At 44.3% G+C, this 15,719-nt stretch overlaps 1 protein-coding gene across 5 annotated transcripts in view; it reads left to right on the top strand.

Annotated features, from left to right (window-relative positions):
- PRICKLE2 (prickle planar cell polarity protein 2) overlaps positions 1 to 15,719 on the top strand; it is a 287,974-nt gene that overhangs the window by 178,598 nt on the left and 93,657 nt on the right. The window contains exon 1 of one of the 5 annotated variants that reach the window (XM_017666481.3): positions 5,505 to 5,648. The exons of 3 other annotated variants lie outside the window; for them this stretch is intronic. The gene's annotated coding sequence lies outside the window, so the exon portion shown is untranslated. Of the gene's footprint in view, positions 1 to 5,504; positions 5,935 to 15,719 lie in introns of those variants that run through there. One more of the 5 variants, XM_017666478.3, reaches the window with a different exon arrangement.

Here is a 15,719-nt window from a genome sequence, read left to right as displayed (position 1 = left end):
ATTTTATGACTTATAGTTGCACCTGTCATTCTTGCTCACCTGTCTGGAAACCAATGGGGAGTCAGAGTACCACCTGCTGTATGTTAGGTGCTGTACAAAGTATTGTATCTAATTGGTCTAATCTTCCCCAAGCCTTTGGTAGATAGATACCCCGATTTTAAAGATGGAGAAACGGACTTAGAAAAGGTGAGTGGCTATTACTAAATCGTGCAGCTACGAGGTAATAGAGCCAGATTTGAATTCAGGTCTCTCTGTTGGTCTCGTTCAATGGCAATGCCACGTCTGTTGAGGGAGGCAGATTATTTTAAGTCTGAATTGGAAAATGGTTAGAAACTGTGGAGGAGAATCCCTTTTGAGCATTTTTTTCCCCCCGAAGACAGCTCCACCTTGCAGGTGCCTTATTTATCTTTACCTGTACTGTTTGAGGTTTGTAAGTTTCATTTATTTTCTGTATAATTCATGTGGGTTGGATACTGCTGCTTGAAAATTAATGAAAATATAGAATGTTTTCTATTTTCTCTCTTCTGGGGCAAAACAGATGTGACTGATCTCTGGTGTTCCCTTAGGACTCTCATCATTTTTTGATGTTAGGCATCCCTTTGCTTTCAGACAGTATAGCTTTTTTGTGCTATTTTTTAAAATGAATTTACATGACAAAAATAATAATTGACAGCTGTGGTAGTTGTTACCAGGGTTCCCCATTGTCTGTCTTTCCTCTTCTGGGCATACACTTCCCAGACCCCTTGCAGTTAGTTGAGGTCATGGGACAAGTTCAACCTATTTAAGTGATGTCATCCACCTCCAGGCTGAAGCACTTAAAAGCCTTTCCAGTTCCCTCTTCTTTTGCTGCTCTTACGTGGAAATTAGTGTTGAAATCACAGAGGCACATGAAGGGAGCAGACTAGATCCCTGAGTCACTGCTTGGAAGGGAGGTGCCGGCAGAGTTTCTGGACCTCCAGCCAACTTTGCATGAGGGAGAAATCAATCTTTGTTGTGTTTGGCCACTGAGATTACAATTGTTACTGCACCACAGCCTGGCCTATTCCAACTAATACAATTCCTTGTGAGCCTCCTCTTTCCATTTTAAAAAGGTGATTGGATTTTGAAATCTAAATGTCAGAGAACTACTCTTAAGTAGATTATATAAACTATATAAATCTCTCTCTATGTCTGTCTGTCTATATATATTATACTATATAGATGCACACACACAAGACATACACTTTTCATAATAAAATTAACTGAAATGACCTTATGATCTGTATTAGATGAGTAGTTTGAAACTTTGGTAATATTCCTTACAGTAATTAGGATTTCACAATAGCAAACCAGAAGGTATTAATTCAAATCTGTGAGGGCTGGTGCTGTCTTTAGCTTTTTAAAGTGCTTCTAAAACCAAGGTGCTACCGTTGCTCTGAGTGACCTATGCCCATTCTTAACCATCTCAGTATTCAAAAGCCGTCCTTTGGGCCATGTGAAATCCCTCTGCAGTTCATAAAAATCCATTCCTTCTAATTTTTACACCTCTTAGGGAATGGAGATACAAATTGTCATTATGACCATCTTCCTCAAAGCCCTTCACACAGGAGGCACAGCCCTTATTGTCATTGACCCTTCTCTTCTGTAAGCTAACTAGCTGTGAGTCACTTATCCTTTCCCCTTAATCTTCTAACAAGATTTGGAGTAATACAAGAATGGACAGATGATTTGATTTTCTAGCACATATGGAGTGGCCTCTTTATCGCGACCTGCCACTGTCACATCTCGTACCCGTGCAGATGAGTCTTCCTGTTTCTGCATCTGTGCCAACACGTCTCTCTTATACTGAAGCTCTTCCTCCCGCCTGCAACACCCTCTCTAGCAGCTAAGAATTGACTTTGACAGTTTTACCCATCTGTTCATTTACCACTTCCGGACTTGCTGTCGTGTTTAGTAAGGCCTGCCCCCAACCCCAACCCCTGCATAAAACTGTTTTTTCATTAAAAAAAAAAAAATTAATCTCCAGCCTGACTCAAATCACACTTGTCCTGATTTCTGATCACCTCAGCCACAATCAATTTTGACTTCCTTGTCTCCCTTCCTATATACTTTTAGGTAGTTATGGCCATTTATGTAAGTATCTTTTTATTCTACCTAAGTAGAAAGTTCTGAAGGTCAGTAGTTGCATCCACGTCTCTTAGCAAGAGTGTCCTGCATATTATAGATCCCCAGTAAATACCTGATTGAGTTGTTCAGATGTATTTCCTGTTCTCCCCTACCTGCAAGAAGTTTGCTGTCATAAATGTGGAATTTGACCATTTTTATTAAAAAGTGTAAGTTTTGTTCCTATTTATCAGGGCTCTAGAATTTCCAGAGTTGTTGTTGGCTCACCTTGTCTAATACCTCACAGCATATTTTCTAAAAATCATGAAAATAATGGTCTCCAGGATGAAATAATTGTCACAGGAGTTACTGACTTGTGGATTTTGTTATTCCATAATCTGTGCAAAGATGCTGCCTAGATGCCCAGCTTCCCCATCAGTAAGCTGTGGCCACAGAGCACATGCTGTGGATGTGGAAAGGACTTGGGCAACATGCTTTTGTGCCATCCCCCTCCTAACTGCAATTAGACCTTTGAGAACTCTGCACACGTCCTGTCATAACATGCATCACCAGCTACTCTAATTGCTTGCTACTCTAATTGTCTTCCCCTCTCATTTCTAAGCTTTTTTAAGGCAGGGCCCATGTCTGTCTTGGTTCCCATGGTGTCCCTGAGGCCTAGCACAGTGACTGACAAATAGTAGGAGTGCATTTAATGAGTGAATGGCTGAATGAATGAATGGATGAAGCATCCAGGTATCCCACAAATAGAGTCATCTTGTCTATGGTGCGGCCTCAGAGAAGGAGGCCCTGGTGCCTCTTGGTCATTTTTTGCTGCTTTCTTCCCTACAATAGCAGTTGAAAAGTGTTGGTAGTGTTTCATGTAGGAAGAGCTTGTCAGCAGCACACCCACATCAGGTGAAACCTTGAGCTGTGACCTAGGAATGGGTGATTTGACAGTCTGCCACTGACCCGCACCCTCCCACCTTTCGAACTTTGTCTAGTTAACTAATTAATGCCAAAGTTAACAGTGGAAGCATCATTAAGTCCACTAACAAGAGTTAACGTCTATTAAATAGTTGCTGTGTGCTAGGCCCGGTGCTTCACACTGAGGATCATTTGATCCTCAAAACAGCCCTGCAAGGGCGGGCACTAATATTGTCCCTTTTGTTATAGGTGAGAAACTTAGGCCCCCAGTCATTGAGTTAGCAAGCCTCAAAGCCAGGCTCTGTCCCCAGGCTTTCCATTCCAGATCCTGTCTTTTGAAGTTGGTAGCCATGTGTCACGCCTACTCCAGGTGAAGATTCATCTCTTTTCACTTTCTAGTTGCAGCTTTCCTCTTCATTGCTATTCCACTGACAGTGAATCACTTTGCAGAAGTCTCATATGATCATACCAGTAATAAGGACATCAGAGAGTAGTGGGCCCATCTTCAGATGAAGAAGCAAGAACATAGAAAGTTGAAGCAATTTGTCCATGGCCGCACCAGAGTAAGGTGTCGCTGTTTACACCCAGCCACTGGTGGCCCCAAATCTTTTTTTATTAATTTCCTTCTTAAAGGATATTGAGGTCTCGGGGAACCATCCACATCCCCCACATGCTCTAAGTCGTGGTGATGGAGACCTAAAGCAGAGTATTACTCATTCGCTTGCGTTCCGTTTCTATTAGCGAAGTTATTCCAGGTCCCATGATTTTCCCCATGAAAAGTCTTCTATAAACCAGAGAAGCATTCTGAAAGAAGTTATTAAGCATTATTAATACAATTACATATAACAAAAGACATAATCTAACTTCCCCACATCCAACAAAGAAATTCATCTGAAGCTCCGGGAACTCCGGCTGGAAAGGCAGAGCTCATCAGGGTGGGTTCTTCAAGGGGGGGAGTGGGCCCAAGGGACCGTGCAGGCCGCTTTGTCCTCCGGGAAGCTCCCGTGCGTGGCGGCCCGCACCTCTCCCCAGCCTCCCCAGCCCTCCCTCATGCTCCGCCCAAGGGTCCCACAGCACTGGCTTCTCACAGCACAGAGTCCCGAATCCTGGTCTGCACTTGCCCCTCGCCCGGCCAGCAGACTGCATAGGCAGCACTGGAAGCACAGTTGGTCTTAAATAATAAAAGATGACCATGGAAACACTCAGAGGATAGAAACAATGGCCATCCTAGTAGAATGAAAGCCCTGGTGAATTTTTCTGACTTCATCAAAAATGTAAGAAATAACTGTTACTTATTGAGTGTATGGCATCGTGTCAACCCTCATTGCAGTTCCCTGCAGTATCTTTACGTTACTGCACTCAAACTCAAACTAGGAGACAGCAGCACTCTATACCCCGTCCCTAGAACAGTGCGTGACATAGAAAATATTTAGCTGAAGGAAGAGATGGTACAGATGAAAGAATTAAAGACCATATCTGGCAAGTTACTTGCTCAAGGTCACATCACTCACAGAAAACAAAGCCAGATTTGAACCCAGGGCTACCCAACTCTGCAGAGTTCTTTCTTCATGATGTGTAGTTAGGTCTCTCTGTTGATACAGGGGCATGGAGATTAGAGACCCGGAGATATGTAACAGAGTTCCAGTCTGAGGTCCAAGAAGTGTAGGTTCTGGCCCATTCTTGTTAAGATCCTTGCATTACCTTGACAAAAGGCCTTTCTTCACCCAAAGTCTCAGTCTCCTAATCTGTAAAATGGAGAGATGGAAGCAACGTTCTCTAAGGGTCCTCAAATGCCCCTGGGCAGATTTATGCTTTGTCATCTCTCACGCTCACTGCGAGCCGGAGGCTGAAGTTGAGGGAGGCGGTGGCTAATTCACCACGCAGGCGCCTGAGAAAAGCAGACAGTCGTGTTTTATTTTGGGGATGCACAAAAATTCAAGGATGACATAGTCTCAAGACAGCAAACCCTCTGTAATGAAAGTTGCAAAGAAAGTAGAGGCATTTGAAGACTTGACGCAGCTATGGGGGAGGAAAAAAAGAGCTCTCATTCCACTTCTGGGTTGGTGCAGCATATAATCTAAAACAGGCGCTCAGGTTAGTAACTGGGTCCAGATCTGATCCCGGCACACAAGAGTGCAGCCTTAAAAAAGAAAGAAAAAAAATTGGCGTGTATCTTTAACGCCTCTCTTCTTATATGTGATATTTTTGTGCTCCTTTAGAGGTTGCATAGCTAGAGCGATTGCATCCAGCAAAGGCTTTCTTTCCCACCCCTGGCCTGGGGATTATTGATTTGGAAGGCGAGGCTAATTTACATGTAAATAAATCTCAGCGCCCGGGCAGCGGGGACTGGACGTCCAGATGCCGGGGCTGACTTGCTGACGTCACGGCCTCATTAGCATGCGGAGGATGCAAGCACTGCAACAGCGACTTCTCCGCCACCCCCAGCAGCTCCGTCGGCAGTTATTAATTTTTGGCCGAGCTGCACATTTCCTGGTTCAGTGTCTTGGGCTCTGCGACCAGCTGACCGGTCGCCTGGGTCTGGCTCGGGATCAGCTGATGACTCTGAAGCTGGGGTCGGTGACTTCCTGCAGAGTGAGAAGCTGAGGTTCCCAGGCTGGCGATCGGATCCAAAGGAAAGGAGGGTAGGAGTCATACTTTTCCCCTTGCTTAGTGGAGCCCTAACAGGGTCTCAATCCCAGCAGTGCCGTTTTCCTTGAGTGAGTGCAGAGAAGCTTGGGCTTGAGCTTGCTGCTGGCATCAGGAAGGATCCACATTTTGAGAGGGGTTTCCAGAAGATGCGTTGGCTGCCTGTGGTCCTGCTCGCGTTCTCAGAAGCCAGATCCAGGGAGAAAGTGAACTGGGACAATTAACAAGCTCAGAGGGTCTGGCGGAAGCTTCCTCCGACCTGGGCATTTCATCTTCCCAGAGGTAGGTGAGAAATTTATTTGAATTCACAAATGAAATACCAGCATATTTTCTAGGGAGGATGAGAAAGCTAGCTCTGAAGACTTTGCATGAGGAAGAGACTACCAGGGCTCCATTATCTTGGCCAGGTGGCATTTTTAGTGGCCCTCTGGCACCTTTTGCCTTTTCTGTGCTTATTGGAAAGCTCAATTGCAAAGTGACATGTCACAGCTGTAGGGAGTCCTCAGGAAACACTTGAGTCTTAGTGCTTGAGAAGCAGCATTTCTCCAAGAGAAAGTGCAGCTGTCTTTAAAAAATATGTAATAAAAGGGGAGAAGGCTTAAGGACCAAACACCTGGTAGTGTTCACACACAGTAGTCATTTCATCTCAGGGTGTCAGAAACGATTGGCGGCTCTGAGGAAAGAGCAGTTAGCTGTGACTTCCAGGTAAAGAAATGGTGCTCGAATAATTTAGATTTAATTTTAGCTAATGCTTTCAGATTAGAAATGGTGACAGAGCTCTAGAATATGACTGCACAGCCTGGCTGCGACACGTGACTTGGTGTGATCTCTACATTGGGTTTCCTGGAGGAGTGTTCACAGTTAGTTTCCCTCATCTTGGTTCCCCAAAAGCCAGTCACAGCATTTCAGATCTGCCATGGAGATTTTGGCGATGAAATACAGATTTTTAGGATGATTACTCTTTGTTATGTGGTGTTAGAATATGCTTGGGTCCGATGGGAATTTTATGAACCACAAATAATCCTGGTGGGGCCAAATCACACCAGGGTAAGTGATCTACACCAGATGCAATGCCATCCTCCAGCCGCAAAAGCAGAGCTTTTGTATAATTTAGACATGTAGATTATTTCCCTACTGAGAGAGTTCTGCTTCCAGTCAATGTATCCGTGAGCACTGTCAGGGGAGGGCCCCAGTGTGCCGTGAATATACGGACATGGACTGTCATGTACCAGAACTGTAGCTTGCAAGGCTGCAATTTGCTTTGCTTGAATATCTCTTCCTGAGAGTGTTTTAAACATCTCAGTGAGACCAAAACTAAACGCAGCAGCCTGGTCTCCTTGCTGGAGGCCAGATTGGCTGCTCAGAAGGCTTTCTGCTGATGGCTTTCACAGATGGGTCATGATGAGCATCCCCATGGGCTCCAGAGTAAGTCACAACTTTGACAGAATTACCATATTTTGGAAATTGGGTTCTTAATGCCTCCTTGAGTGCTTGTGAAGGTTTTTGTCTTTCCATCAAATGCTCTTTTTCCTTCAGGAATTCTCTTTTGGATGTGAAAATTAAAACATAGTTGGCTCCACTGGGCATTGCAGTCTATATACAGCCATGGGGCAGCCAGAAATAGTAAAATAGCCTTGTTTGGAATGGCAGGTTTGGAAAGGCTCACCATGAAATGTAGAGGGAGAAAATGTAAATACAGGATGGACGATGCCTTCATGGAAGCTTAAGGAACGAGAACGGAACTTAGAGGACAGGTAGTAATGGGATGGTGTTTCTCGAGGGCTCACCCTCTGGATTCAGAAAGTGCTGAAGGTACTAAGATCTACCTCTCTGAGCACTGATTCCTGCCGTATAATGGGGAGAGCAATCAAACCTATCGGCAGGGTGGTAGGTGTGAGGATTTAATGGCATGATGTAGGGAAAGCACCTAGCTCAGTGCCAGCCGTGTGGTGAATGCTCAGTAAATGTTAGCTATCTGGATTGTTGTTATGGTCGTCATTGTTACCTTTCTTATCATGGTTACTGCATGTTGTTACTCAAAACAGCCCACTGAAAAGACATTTGATTAACATTCATTTTTGTGCAAAGCGGTTTGGCTCACAGAAAAGATGCGATCTCCAGTTGCTGTGATGTCCAAATCCATTCCCACTCAAAGAAACTTTCCACCCTACTGATTGGGTTGGCAGAATAAAGTATATGATCCAGGGTTAAGGATCTTGCAGAACAGCACAGCCGGGTGGCATAATGAAAATCATTTAGCCCTTGCTGGGGGGGGCTCAGGCATACTTAAAAAAGGCCTCCCATTTTGGACAGCTGACAAGTCACGTATAAAAGGCTGCAGAGTCCAAATTGGAATTGAAGCATTTTCTTCTCCATCCTAAGAGGCCTTTGCATATGTGCTTTACCTGCTAGCTGGCCCCCTCAGAAGTTTCAGGGCTGAATTTATGTCACCATATGGGTGACTTCAGCTTGTAGGTCAGCTGTTAAGAGAAAGGAATGAACCTTTCCTGTCAGTGTGCCTGTGAGCTGGTCCTCTCTGCTCTTGGCTGGTCTCCACTGATGTGATATGTCCTTGCAGACTTGAACCCTTGCCTCTTCATGCCGCATCCTTCAGTCACACCATCGGATGGCTCTCTTTCAGCCCAACATCTTTCTTTTAAATGTGGCTGAAATGCAACGCCAATGCAGGGGTTTAAAAGGTGAACTGAAAGTGGATTAAAGGAGCCAGAGGCGTCTAGCATGAAATTCTTTCTCAGGGAACTCAGAATTGAGAGTTGATCCTTCCTGGTTGCTTCTGTTTTTGAGCAAAGTTGTGTTTTGCATGGAGAATTGTACTTACATCTTGAGAACCACCCACCTCCATTGCCTTCTGATTGACTATGTGATCTTGGGAGAGTTGCCTGACCTCTCTGAGCCTTGGTTTCCTCATGTGAAAACTGGAAATAAATTCCCCTGGGCTTATGGGAATTGCTGCGAGATGATGGCTGCGAGGCCCATGCCCAGTCCCTGGTACTTGGTGTTGGACTTCCCTTGTTTCCTTCTGGTACCGTTGACTTTCCTATTTCCCATTTAATTCCAGCCTGCAGACAACAGGGGGGAGTAGTTTCAATACTCATTTGACAGAGGAAACTGAAGGCCAAAGAGGGAAAATAGAGTACCCTAAGTGACATAGCTGGTACCAAATCCTGGCACTAATCTGCATTGCTTCTGTTACCCACCAGTTCCAAAGGCAGTGAGTGTGAGCAGAGCAGCGCTCTTCACTACCCCACTCTGCTGCCAGCCTTGAATTAGCAGAAACCTCTTTCTTCAGAAGCCCCAAGCCAAGGTATTCTCTGTTCTTTATTGTTTTCAAACTCACGAGACTCAAAATGCTCTGTCCTTCAGACAGGAATTCTGGGTGGCGTTGGTGTTAAGGACTCTGTTTTTGTGTCTGAATGCCCACTAATGCCTCTCTCTGTACACTCTCTCCTTCATCACCATGCCTACAGTTCAGGTAACTCCCGGTCACTGTGAACTGTGGCAAACTAATAAGCTTGGGGCCTAGGCATTGGGAAAATCTGTTTTCCTTACTGATATTCTTGACTGGCATTTGTCACTTTGCTCTCGTCCCACCCTGTTAAGATTTTTAATGAAACATTCTTGATTTTAATATCTTGTCTGTGTCTGTGCGTGCGTTTGAATAAAGCAGAGAAGAAAATGTTGGCTAACATCACACCGAGTTGCCAGCAACGTAAATCTCCAGAGTCTCCCTGGGGACCTGACCAGTTGAGTTTGGGGTCTTGGTTTTCTGTTTTCTTCAGTCTGTTGTTTGAGCAGGTCTTTGTCTGACCTCTGAACCCTGGAGGCTTGCTTGTTTCATTATTTCCCTGAGGACAAGGCGGAGGGAGAAAGAAGCGAGGGGAGAGAGAGCAGGAGAGAGAAACTGGATGGCAGAGTCAGGAGGAGAGGAGGGGGGTGAGGCGGCCCAGAGAATGTCTGAGCGATCCCCAGTCTGCCATGGGCGTGCAGAACTGGCGACGGTTCCCTTTGGGAGAGACAAGAGCCTCTGTCCTCCTTCAGCGGGAAGTTCCTCTCGCCATCTGTCCTACAGAATTCATAGTGCAGCCATTTTAAGTCCTAAAAGCCTACTCATGGCTAAACATGAACGCTCTCCACCAGAGCATCATGGACCATTTTGAAAAGTGCATTAATTAAAAAGAACTCATTTCAAGTACACTGTGAGCCTGCCCTTCCTTGCTGAGTGCAGAGGGCAGACTTCCAGCACACGTTTGGCTGTAGTCTGTAAAAATCAAGTCGGCTGAACCGAAGACTCAAATTGGATGAGAGCTGACACAAAAGAGGACTTACAACTTTGTAAAGGACACAGAACCCAGAGACATCACTGGTTGGAAGTGGGGGCATCAAGGAAGATAGGGCTGGCCTCATCTGGGAGTGTCACCACAGCTAGCCTTACGCAGAACGGCAGAAGAAGGCACAGTGGTCAGTGGTAGTTTCTGGCACCTGCCTCCTTCCTGGTTCTGGCATTTGAGGCACTGGAGTGATCACAAGCTCCACTGACCCCTGTGATGTGCAGCCTGGCTGGCCTGGTGATAGAGGGCTGACTTGTGCCAGGAGTGCCACTGGCCTCAGGCTCCCTCACTCCACTTTGGCGTCTTAAAATCAAACCTTCAAGTGTTGTCCAGCCCCATCCAGGGTTAAAAGTAACTGGGACAGGAATTCTTAGCATTTCATTTCAGCTGGGCAGAGTGCCATTTTTCCATCTCTTTTCCTGGCATCAATTCATCAGTTGTGAGTCCTAAGAGATGCTCGTTCATGAAAGTTCTAGAACTCAGCTGAGAGACAGCTATACTCTCTGTGGTCATAAGGTTCAGGGTAGCTGTTAGCATATATGCAAGTGCATGTTTTGGGTGTCCATATGTCTGTGTATAGACTGTGTTAGTGTTTGCACATATAGAAAAAGTAATAATTATCATGTACTAAGTACCTCCTCTGTACTAACATGACAGATGCTTTATATTCCATGCCTTATGAATTCTTGCAGCAATTGTGTAGCTAGGTATCATTAGCTCTGTTTAATAAGGGAGAAACTAAGACTCGGAAGCTAAGTAACTTGGCCAAGGTTACACACACAGTAAGGAGTGCAGCTGGGATTCAAACCCAGGACCACCATCTTCTGAAGCCTGGAGATGTCACCACTCTAGGCCTCGTTACACTTTTGACTATAATGTCTTCTGTGAATGTCTTTTCTTGCCTTGTAGATCTTCTGTATGGATTCCTCATTTGAGAAATACTTCATTATTTAATTGTTAAATTAAAGTCCTTTTGGTTGATATTTTGGCAAAATTGGGGACATCCAAGAGAATGTGTTCACCAGAAAACAGAGCATGGTGGTTTCTTTGACTATGGCTTTGAATGTGGCTTTTAGAATGGAAAAATGAGACTGGTTGGAAAGTCGATAGGATGCACTGAGACGAGGAGTAAAGCTCCTGGCCAATGGAAGCTTTCTGTTGGACTAGAGGAAGCATGAGGAATTCTGCTGGGCTGACCTTGTGGTCATGAGCAAACCCAGTTGGAGTCTTAAGAGAGGGGCCCTGCTTGTTAGCTTTTGATCCCTGGTCACGTGCTCATCAAATCTAACTAGAATGTATGTTTGCCTTTCTGAGCCATGGTTCTTTCATCTCTAAAATGAACACCCTGAATCTAATGACCCTTAAGTTCTCTTCCAGCAGTGACCTTGATGAGTGTGAACTTTCAGAATGAACTCAGTCTTGTCAGTGAACGGGTCTGATTTGTGCCATCTGCTTCCCTTGGGCAGAGAACTAAAAGGTCAGGCTTTATATCAGAACCTGGCCTCTCTGTGTTGTGAATATGTGCTGGAAAATGAGAAACTATAACCCTCCAGAGAATGACTCGGAGTCTTCTGGAAAAAGACCTGACCTTTGGGTGTTTCACACTAGTGGAGAGGGGGTGCATGCATCTCCCAGTGTGTTGGAGCTGCTCATTCACACTCAGAAGCCCTCGAGGCTGTGATAGGTATGCAGGCGTCCTGCACAGTGCAGGAGACCAAGGCTTTTCCAGTCTAATGTATATGCACCTGGGGTGTTGCTGAAATGCAGACTCTGCATTTTTAATAAGCTCCTTGTGATGCCGATGTTGCTGCTTATCAACCTATTTATAACAGGCATCAAGTGCTCCACAGGAGAGAAAATTTGACTAGATTTGGAAGGCCCAGGTTCGAGTCCCAATTGCATCATTTCTTATTTGAGTAAACCTCAAAGAAATCACTTGGCTGCACTGCGACTCAGTTTCTCCTTCTGCAGAGTAATAAAAAAATAACATACAATGACTGTTCACAGTGTGCCAGGCACTGTGCTCAGTATTTTATGTGCTGTATCTTATTTAATCCTTATGATAACCTTATGAGGTAGGATCTATTATCTGCATTCTACAGGAGCTAAGCACTGAGAGGCTAAAGAACTTCCCTGAGGTAACACAGCCAGTAAATGGCCAAGATGAGATTTGAAGTCACACCACCTGCCTCTGGAGGCTTTACAACTGTAGAGATGATGGATGTGTAAGATGGGAACTCATTTCTGTCTGTGAGTGTGTGTGTGCATGTGTGTGTGTTACACAAACCTACCCCATAAATACATTCATTTATTTTTGCATGTGTACTTATAAATATTTAGGGCACCTGAAATGATAAGAAGTACATATTTCCCAGATGAGCTTATATTGTTTTTTAGGTTAAAAAATGTCCCAGTTCATATAAGCTAAATTCAAATGCTTTGTGAAGTTTTGAAGAACACATGTGTTTGCTCTGTTATCTGGGTGGTTCTGTTAGGGGGGAAAAAAACTGTCAGCTAAAAGGAGTGGGAGGTTCTGGTTATTCAGAGTCACATCTCGGTTAGTGTTCAATTTTGTTTTTGCAAATTTGGACAATATATCCTGTCACTTTTCTGCCTTAATAGGAAGAGCAGGGTTACCCAACTGAGTGTATCTTGCGATTCGGGGCATGACCACCATGTAAATTATCATCCTGAACGTGAATTCCCAGTGAACCTGTCTTGCAAGTGGAAGTCATAAGAGATCAATGGTGAGCATCCTCTGAGTTTGGTATCTGTCCCCTGACTTCACTCCAGGCTGTGATTGGGCAGGATAAACACACACTTTCTTCCTTCTGTTATTCCCCTAGAAGCTTCTATTTGAATGACAGAGGAAATCTCCAGGGGGCGAGGGGAATTATTTTTATTTGTGCACCCATGGTTGAACCCATTCTTAGAAATGTCCTACTCATAGTATTAGTAGGGCAAATCACTGGTACCTGCATCCCCAGACCCCGTGCCTTGCCCGTTGCAGACGTCGCTGATCCCACACCACACGCCTTTTGTCAAGCCCCAGCAGCACCTGAGAATCTTTCCCAACACGGCCCTCCAGCCTGTACCCATCACTTGTACTTGGCCCAAGAGATTTAGCCTACATTCCATGTCCCCCTTTAAGACACGGAAGCTGTTTCTCTTTTCAATTTTGTAAATATGTATTAAACACCTAATTGCTTAGGAATGCTGAAAAGAAATTCTTTTTTCCACTTACTCTACATTTTATTATTCCTCCCAAAAGTAGATGACCTGCAGGCTTACTGAAAGTGTTAGTTGCATTTTTGGTTAATTAACGTCTTGATAGATTTTCTCTCTTTCTCTGGGATATACATCCTGTTGCTCTGATTAACTCTTAAAGTTCTTGTCACTTTTCATTATGGTGGTGGAGGGGCTCCATCCAGCTCTCCTTCTGTCGTTCTCCTAGAGGAATACCTATCTTAGAATGAACTGTTTTATGTAAGCATCCACTGGGCAGTTCAGCCATTGGTCAGGTGGCCAGTGCTTACGGAGTGACTACTTTTGGCTCAGCAACTGGGCAGCACTTAGCTAAAGCCCTCCCCTGGTCATGTATCTATCAATATTCAGGAATCCAGTTAAATTACTTCTTAAGTCTACTGCTTGGATTTGCGTGGGTCATCTGAGAAGTCACCTGGAAAGCCTGTCAACGCTAGAACTTGCCACCAATTGGAACCAAGAACACCTCACCCCAGCCCCCTCCCATATTTCCCGTGCAGGCTGGGCCACAGTGAAACACCTCAGGAAGCAGGATGAAAATGGCAAGCCAAAAATTTGTATGCTGCACTCTCAACAATAGGAGCTTGGGTTCTTGCTAGGATGGCTTCTAGACTGTGAATAGGTGGGAAGCAGACCTGATCAGTGGGCTTGATGGATCAGATTAGCTTGAGCCTGCCTGCCTTTCACTTAGTCAGTCTGGCCGCCTAACCTGACGCCTAAACGCCAGTGTGGTACGCTTGCCTTTGCCATGCTTGGGGATTGTTTTAAATCTTGTGCCATTGAATTGCTACCATTCCGCATCCTAAGCCATATCTATGATATCATATGGCTATTTTGAACATTTAAAAGGACATTGCAGGGAGTGAGACACAGAACATCTGCAAGACACAAGGCAGTGTCTCTAGCCCTGTGGGGAATATCAAAGTAGACCTTGTACACGTCTCCAGTTCTCAAAGCCAGGTGTTTTCAACTTGGAGTCCACGAGCACCAAAGGACCAGCAAAGATTCAGGATCAGCTTTTTGAAATTACATGCCGATTTTTCTGTGAATATGTTCATTTTTTAAAGGGAGGGGAATCTCACTTTTTATCAGATTCTTAAAGGCATAAAGTCACCCAGAAGGTAAAAGAACCGCTGCATTGGAAGGTAAATTGTCAAAAATGTATCCAGGAAAATCTCCAAAGGTTAACATGGGACTGGAAAAAACTATCCTTAACTGCCCTGTGGAAATGCATCGCTGTTCTCCCTGGTAACCAGGAGCAAATGTTAAGCTGTGTGAGCTGGAAGGAGAATTTCCTGGTTCTCTTTCCATTTCACAGGTGGGTAAGTCGTCTGCAGTCTCAGATGGCAGCCCTCAGAGTACTGGTTTCTTCTGTGTTTCAGGTACTTTTTATTGTTCACTTAACAATTTTTGAACATTTACTTTGGGTTAGGGAAAGGGGGTTCAGTCTTTGTGTATTCAAGGCATTCTTTCAAATATTGGACATTTTGCAATGCACTTAATAGGATTAAATTACAGTTAGGGTGTGATATCTCAGTCATTTCAGCATTAAATGTAATTTTTTCTGCCCTCACCTTCCTCTTTTACATACTTTCATTTAATTCAGGAAAAAGGCAGTCTTCTTTTGGTGTGGTTTTGATGATCAACTACTGATCATACAGTTGACTTACATTTTTGGCATCTTTGTAATAAAAATATACATTTTCAGTTATTGCAAAAATAAATATAAAAAAATGAAAATGCTATACATTGAATCGTATCTTGTTTGTTTGTGCATGAAGGCTTCATAAACTGCCAAGGTAGATGCTGAAAAAAATCTACCTGAGGTAGGCGTTAGGGATTTGAGGTTTTAAAGAACTACCTATCAAAAGCTTATTGTTCTAGATTTAAGAAAAGTTCTTGGACCTTATGGAAATTATATTATGGTGGGAAAACCATATAGTAGATGCAGCAATGAGTAAGAGAGTTTCTGACAGTGACAAATGTTAAGAAAAAAGAAAATTAGGGATCCTAGAATGGAGAGTGAGTGAGAAAGGGAAGCGGGCTGTTTATTGTAAGGTCACTGGTGGAGTGGTCTTTGAGTGAAGACATGAATGGTGAAAAGTAGGCCAGTCCATAAAGAGCTGAGAGACGGATGTTCCAGGCAGAGGGACAGTCATTGCCAAGATCCTAAGAGAGGGATGGCTTGGCAATTTCAAAGGACAAATAAAAGGTCAATGTGGCTGAACCACGGTATGCAAGATGGGAAGTGGAACAAAATGAACCTGGGGAGAGGAAGGGGCCTGGTTTCGTTGGATCTGGAAAGCCAGGGTTAAGGAGTACGCACTTTGTTCTAATTGCAGCGGGAAGCCCATGGAGCATTAGAAGCAGGAGAGGTGAGTGGTATCACCACAGTTTTAAAAACAAATAACTGGTGGAAAGTAGTTCCTTGAAGGGCAGGGTAGATGCAGAAAT

The sequence above is a fragment of the Manis javanica genome, chromosome 3 (genome assembly GCF_040802235.1).
Source record: "Manis javanica isolate MJ-LG chromosome 3, MJ_LKY, whole genome shotgun sequence".
Taxonomy (NCBI): domain Eukaryota; kingdom Metazoa; phylum Chordata; class Mammalia; order Pholidota; family Manidae; genus Manis; species Manis javanica.
This window is presented reverse-complemented; position numbering and strand designations above follow the sequence as displayed.